The sequence below is a fragment of the Patagioenas fasciata genome, chromosome W (assembly GCF_037038585.1).
Source record: "Patagioenas fasciata isolate bPatFas1 chromosome W, bPatFas1.hap1, whole genome shotgun sequence".
In the NCBI taxonomy this organism is placed as follows: Eukaryota; Metazoa; Chordata; class Aves; order Columbiformes; family Columbidae; genus Patagioenas; species Patagioenas fasciata.
In genome coordinates, this window is record NC_092559.1 from 50,121,133 (window position 1) to 50,127,132 (window position 6,000).

The window sequence follows — 6,000 nt, forward strand, 5'->3', positions numbered from 1 at the left end:
CTGTACTCGGCACTGGTGAGGTCCCACCTTGAATTTTGTGTTCAGTTTTGGGCCCCTCATCATAAGAAGGACATTGAGGTACTAGAGAGAATTCAGAGGAGGGCAATGAAGCTGGTGAGGGGCCTGGAGCACAAGTCTTACGAGGAGTGGTTGAGGGAGCTGGAGCTGTTTAGCCTTGAGAAAAGGAGGCTGAGGGGAGACGTTATTGCTGTCTACGACTACTTGAAAGGAGGTTGTAGCAAGGTGGATGTCAGTCTCTTTTCCCAAGTAACAATTGACAGAACAAGAAGAAATGGCCTCAAGTTGTGCCAAGGGAGATTTAGATTGGATATTAGGAAAAAGTTCTTCACAGAAGGGGTTGTCGGGCATTGGAACAGGCTGCCCAGGGAAGTGGTGGAGTCATCATCCTTGGAGGTGTTTAAAAGGCATTTAGACAAGGTTCTTAGGGACATGGTTTAGTGCTATAGTTAGGTTATGGTTGGACTTCATGATCCTGAGGGTTTCTTCCAACTGAAATGATTCTGTGATTCTACATCAGCTTGTGAAGTGCTAACAAAGCTAAATTCTTTATATAATTTTACAGATTTAATTCCATTTAAGCTTTGCTGCAAGTTTGAACTCTGCTTGCACTTAGAAGATTCCACCAGCAGTTTTTTCACACAGCAGAGCAGGCTACACCATTCAAGGCAATTTTTCAGTACAAATGTACCCATTTTAGGATTCTAACAGAATAAGCGCATCAGTAAAAGAGCCAAGCTGCTGCCAGTTATTCCAGTACAAAAACTATGTTTACATCAAGGCTTAAAGTATAAGATCTCAGGAGCTTATCTTCATAGTTGTCTGCAAACTTAGCAGACTGTCAGCATTATACAAATAAAAAACTGATGACAGAATTGAAGTGGACCAGCATGCTAGGCATTTTCTCCTCAGTGGTCTTCACCCAAGTACGTATTTTCCTCAGGGCACAGCTGTAAAACATGCCTGAATCTGTGTCAAATAAATACACATACAAATCAGAACAATTGCACTTGCCTAGCGCAAACATGGCAAAAAGAAAAAAATTATCCTACCAGCAACCAGAAAGATGTAAAGAGTTAATTTAATAAAGCTAAAAAGCAAAGTCTTCAAAACATCCAGAAGATAAACAGTCCAGATAAAGATGTCACCCAAAACAGTAAGTGGAAGGAATACAGTTCCTTGATTTCAGTGAGAATCTCTTGTCAAGAGGTAAAAGTGTCTCATAGCACTGAAAGCTAATAGCTTGAAAAAAGACAGACATCACTTTCTCTGTGATTTTAGTAGTACTTGTATTACTATGTTTATGGCCATATAATAGACAAAATCTGATAAAATAGACACACCGGAATTCTTCCCATTCACCAAGTGTTTTCAAGCAAAACAGACTAATGCAACTAAAAGAACAAGGAAGATTTTTCTGTTAGTTTGGTTCCTTCACATGTGGCTCAGTTCATTCAGTCAATCCCAGTCACACTCAGATTCCATGTAGAAGAGCCACAGCCACAAGAGTTTAGAACACAGGTGTCAAACTCTTTTTCACTGGGAGACACATCAGCCTCGCGGTTGCCTTTAAAGGGCCGAATGTAATTTTAGGACTATAAATGTAACTACTCCTACAGTCCTAGAATTACATTTGGACCTTTGAAGGCAACCGCAAGGCTGATGTGCCCCCCTGTTGAAAATTAGTTTGACACCCCTGGTTTAGAGAAACAGACTCCTATTCACATCGCACAGTTTCCATGTTTTCAAAACAACAAAACTGAAGTAAAAGTTAAAATAACAAAACAGCAAAGCCATTCAAAGAAAGCAAAATACTGAAGCCAGGTCAACTTTTATGTACTGACAAGACAACACAAAGAATAGAACTTCTTCAGTGAACCCAAGAATTTAAAAATACTTATTTAGGTGTAAGTCTTTAATTTATGGTCAAAATAAAAAGTTACAGGGGAGGGGAAGAAAAAAAAACAGACAACAAACTGTAGTAATCTTTAGACACAGTTTCACATGCTTAAAATTACTTTTCTACAAGGCTTTAACACAAGCCATCTTCCCAAACATCTTTGCAGTGCCCTTACAGAAAACCATTTTTTTCATTAGTTCACTATTACACTAATACTTCAGTATTGCAGAAGCTCTGAAAAATTTTGGAAAAGGTCACGACTAAGGTAAAAGCGTCACCTTTACCAGACACTCAGTTTACAGTTTACCAAATAATTATTAAATTATTTAAAACTTTAAGAATAATGGTAAAATAGTGGAGAGAGAACTTATTAAAATTACCACAGACTTCTGAATTAAGTTGTTCTGTCCATCTTAATTTTCTTTGAGGCGGGAGTAATTCAGCTAAAAGCAAACCTAGAAAAAAATATATTGTAAATATATTAATTTCAACCTTTAAACTATATCTTCAGAAACATTTAACCACTACAGGGGGAAAGGAGAAGCAATATATCTAACAATAACACGTAAAATTGGTTGGCTCACCACTATATTTTGTTTTGAATCCTTCCAAAAAAGGGGAGGGGGGAGTATTATGGTATATTTTCAGACCAATCAGACTCATTCATTCCCATTACAGAACAGGAAGTTACTCTGAACCCAACCTTAAAATATCAATACATTAAAAAGCCAGTTTGCATAGGTAGTACATTAATTTTGGTAATAAATATCTGGCTCCCATAAAAGACAAAGAACAGTGGAAAGAAAAAACAGTGCTACATTATCATGTCTAATGCAAATGGAAAGACGGATGCATAAGCCAACCAGCAGACTTGTTCAATAAGTATAACGACTCACTGTTAAAATCACAATACTAACATGAAGGATAAGTTACCTACAGATTTTAGTCTAGATGTACATATTTTTAATCACCCCCCCCCCCCCAAAGAAAAAAAAAAAAAAAAAAATCACACTCATACGTACAAATTTATCTTTGTAGTTATACATGTATTCTTCAAATTCTTCAAAATATTCCATTAATTATTAAAAACAGCAAGTAAAAATTAGATTCTGCAAGCTCACTTCAACATTCTCCAAAAAAAAAAAAAAAAAAAAAACCAACATCCTCTAGACAGTAAGTTACTGGTTTAACCATTCTACTGATAAAATGTTTAGTGAAGTGTAAATTGATTTATGAACACTACAACACTTACCTAATCCAAGAGGACTGCACAAGGTGTTAGTACTGCGTGACTTATAATTTTCCAGTTTGTTTTCGTTGAGATAATATCCAGAGTTCTTATCAATACTACATTTATAGCTGTTTGACATAGATTTGATCTCACAGAAATCAGCTACCCATCCTTGTTGCTTACAGATTACACAAGGCTATTTCCAAAATCTGCCAAGTCTCTGCCTTAAGAAGTTTGGTTTGTTTTTTGTTTTTTTTTTTTTCCTCTGACAGCTTCTTCTCATCTATTCCATGTACATTCACTATAAGAAGCATCAGTTACAGGTGAAATAAATACACTTTTCACACCACAAACTGTGAAGTAAAAAAATCCAAATTTCACATCTAAACTGAGGAACATTTCCTAGCTTTGGGTAACAGAGGCATTTGTAAATAACAGCTCTCTCGATACCACCATATTGCTTATTGGCAACAACATTTCTCAACAAAAAATATTAAAATATAAAAGAAAAATTATAAATAAATTAATATTAAACACTTAATTTAGAAAATAGGTCTCACTACAAAATGACAGGCGGCTATATCAGAAAATCTAAAAAATAAGGGTAAAAATATCCACCATGAAACTTTTCAGCAATGTCTACGCAGTGACTCAGTCTGCATTTAATTTGGAGCCAGTTCACAAAACTGGTTATACCTCTGGCTCAGAAAGAACATTGCCTGGAAGGAAAAAGTAATTGAAAACAAAACAGCACTTTACTTTGGCAGCCCAAGTATTCAGAACTTTATAAATTTAGCCGTGTATACATGCCACATGGACAAAAGCATCCAAGGGTGAGGTGCTCTACACTTCTAGAAAGAAAAAGCTCATGACTTCAAACTTCCAATTCACTTCTCATATGCCTAACGATCGTTTCAGAAGCCTTTTCAGGAAGAAGCACTTGGACAAATAATCCCAGATCAGTGTCCGATATTTCTCCCCTTTCACAAGAAGCAACTGGTGCAGGATGGTTTCCCTTTTTTCCTTCCTACCAGCTGAAGCAAAAGGTTCCAAATGTCCAGGACCCTATTTGTAACCTAAATTGCCTACGGGAAAAAGAACCAGAAAAATCAGTTTTGCCTTTTGAAATCTGAATTGAAATAGACAAGTACATAAAGCTGAATCTTAAAAAACAAACACACATGCAACCAGGCAGCCAAACCTGAGTACAAACATCTCAGTTAAACATTCACTCACATCCTGGAAAAAGTAGCATGCATATTTATCGAAGAAAACAGCCTATCAGTGAAAACGTATTCCTGTCTCCAATTTCCGAGAATAAAAAACAACCAGAAAGGAGCATTTATCATTTTATTGGAAAAAGATAAATAGATCGGCAGAAGGCACCTGGGGAAGAAGGTGCTAACCTGGGCCAGAGACACCGAGTTTAAGTAGAAAACAAGCCCGGGAGGCGGTGGGAGCCACCTGGGGAACCCTCCAGTGCAGCCCTGGAGAAAGCCTCACCGCTTCGGGGCTGCCTGCTTGTGAAGTGTGCGGACAGACCCCCCAACTCCTCGGCCCCAAAAAAGGCTTTCTCTTGCAGCGCCGCGGCGGGCCTCAGGAAAGGCTCCACCGGCCCGCACTGAGCGCTTGCCCTGACTTCCAGGGAGGCCGCGGCCCGCGTTCAAGCACTCACCAGCCACGCCACCCCCACACAACAGCAGCAGCAGCAGCAGCAGCCGCCGCCGCCGCCGCCGCGCCATGGGCAGCTACCCTTGCCCTCCCCAAGGGCGGGCCTCACCGCGCGGCGAGGAAAGGAACTGGGCGGCCTCTTCATGATGCTGATGATGTTGTTGTTGTTGTTGTTGTTGTTGCTGCCGCCGCCGCCGCCGCCGCCGCCGCCGCCGCCGCCGCCGCCGCCGCCGCCGCCGCCACCTCCCCGAGCCCGCCACAGCCAGACCACCCTTAACACAGACTACCCCTCTCCTGCCCCCCAAAAACCGTGAGAGCCCCAGACGCGAGAGCGGCACACACGCACGCGCACACGCGCACACTCCCCTTCCCCTTGTCTCACTCTCAAAATGGCGCCGCTCCGAACCGCAATCCTCTGCGCGCACAAGCCTCACAAGATCAGCGGCGCGACCCCGTGAACGTCCGGGGCGGAGCTTCTCAGCCACCACCGAGGGTGCGACCCCTCCCTGCTGGCGGGAACCCCCTTGCCGTGACGTCACGGGAACAATCCCGAACATTCCGCGCGGGGGCTACAGGGGAATCCCCAGCGCACGCACTGCCTGCTGAAATCCCTGGCGCCGCCGTAATTAACAGTGTGGTGGAGCAGCTCTACAACGTTACTCTTACCGGCACTAGCAGATACTCAGGAGAAGAGTCTTAGGAGAAGGTGGGCACTCGGGAGGTAGCGGCAGCCTCGGCTGGCAGTATGAGCCGCTGCGGCCCGAGCTGAGCACTGCATTGCTGAAACGGGTCACCGAGACGCGGGCCCAGGGCGTGGTCGTACAAACCAGCCTGGGAGGGCGCCGCGAGGCCCTAGCTGGCCGCTGGAAGGGCCGTGTGCAGCGTATGGCCAGGTGTCGGCACCTCTGCGGGCCTCTGACTGTGGGCATGGGCAGGAACGGCCGATGAGTGTGACCCTGATTCCACAGGCTTTGAGAGCGACGCTGCCCCCGTGAGCGAGGTGCATAGGCAGTGGGGGTATAGCAGGCTTGCAGCTGCAGGCAGAGCAGAGACCAAAGGTCATCTGCACCTCAGTGATGCTGAACAGAGCTTGTAAATGCAACAGAAATAAATCACGCGCTAGCAGGGCCTAAAGAGAGTAAGAGAGTCTATAACCACCATTCAACAACAAAAAAGGCAT

General features: G+C 43.2%; 1 protein-coding gene across 4 annotated transcripts in view; it reads right to left on the reverse strand.

The window, feature by feature from the left end:
• The window catches only part of LOC136114500 (vasculin-like), a 64,143-nt gene extending 58,842 nt beyond the window's left edge, over nt 1-5,301 (reverse strand). For 2 of the 4 annotated variants that reach the window (XM_065859856.1, XM_065859853.1), the window contains exons 1-2: nt 3,171-5,186; nt 2,299-2,373 (exon numbers count right to left, since the gene is read on the reverse strand). The gene's annotated coding sequence lies outside the window, so the exon portion shown is untranslated. The other 2 variants (XM_065859855.2, XM_065859854.1) reach the window with 2 other exon arrangements.
• Nucleotides 5,302-6,000: the final 699 nt, after the last annotated feature.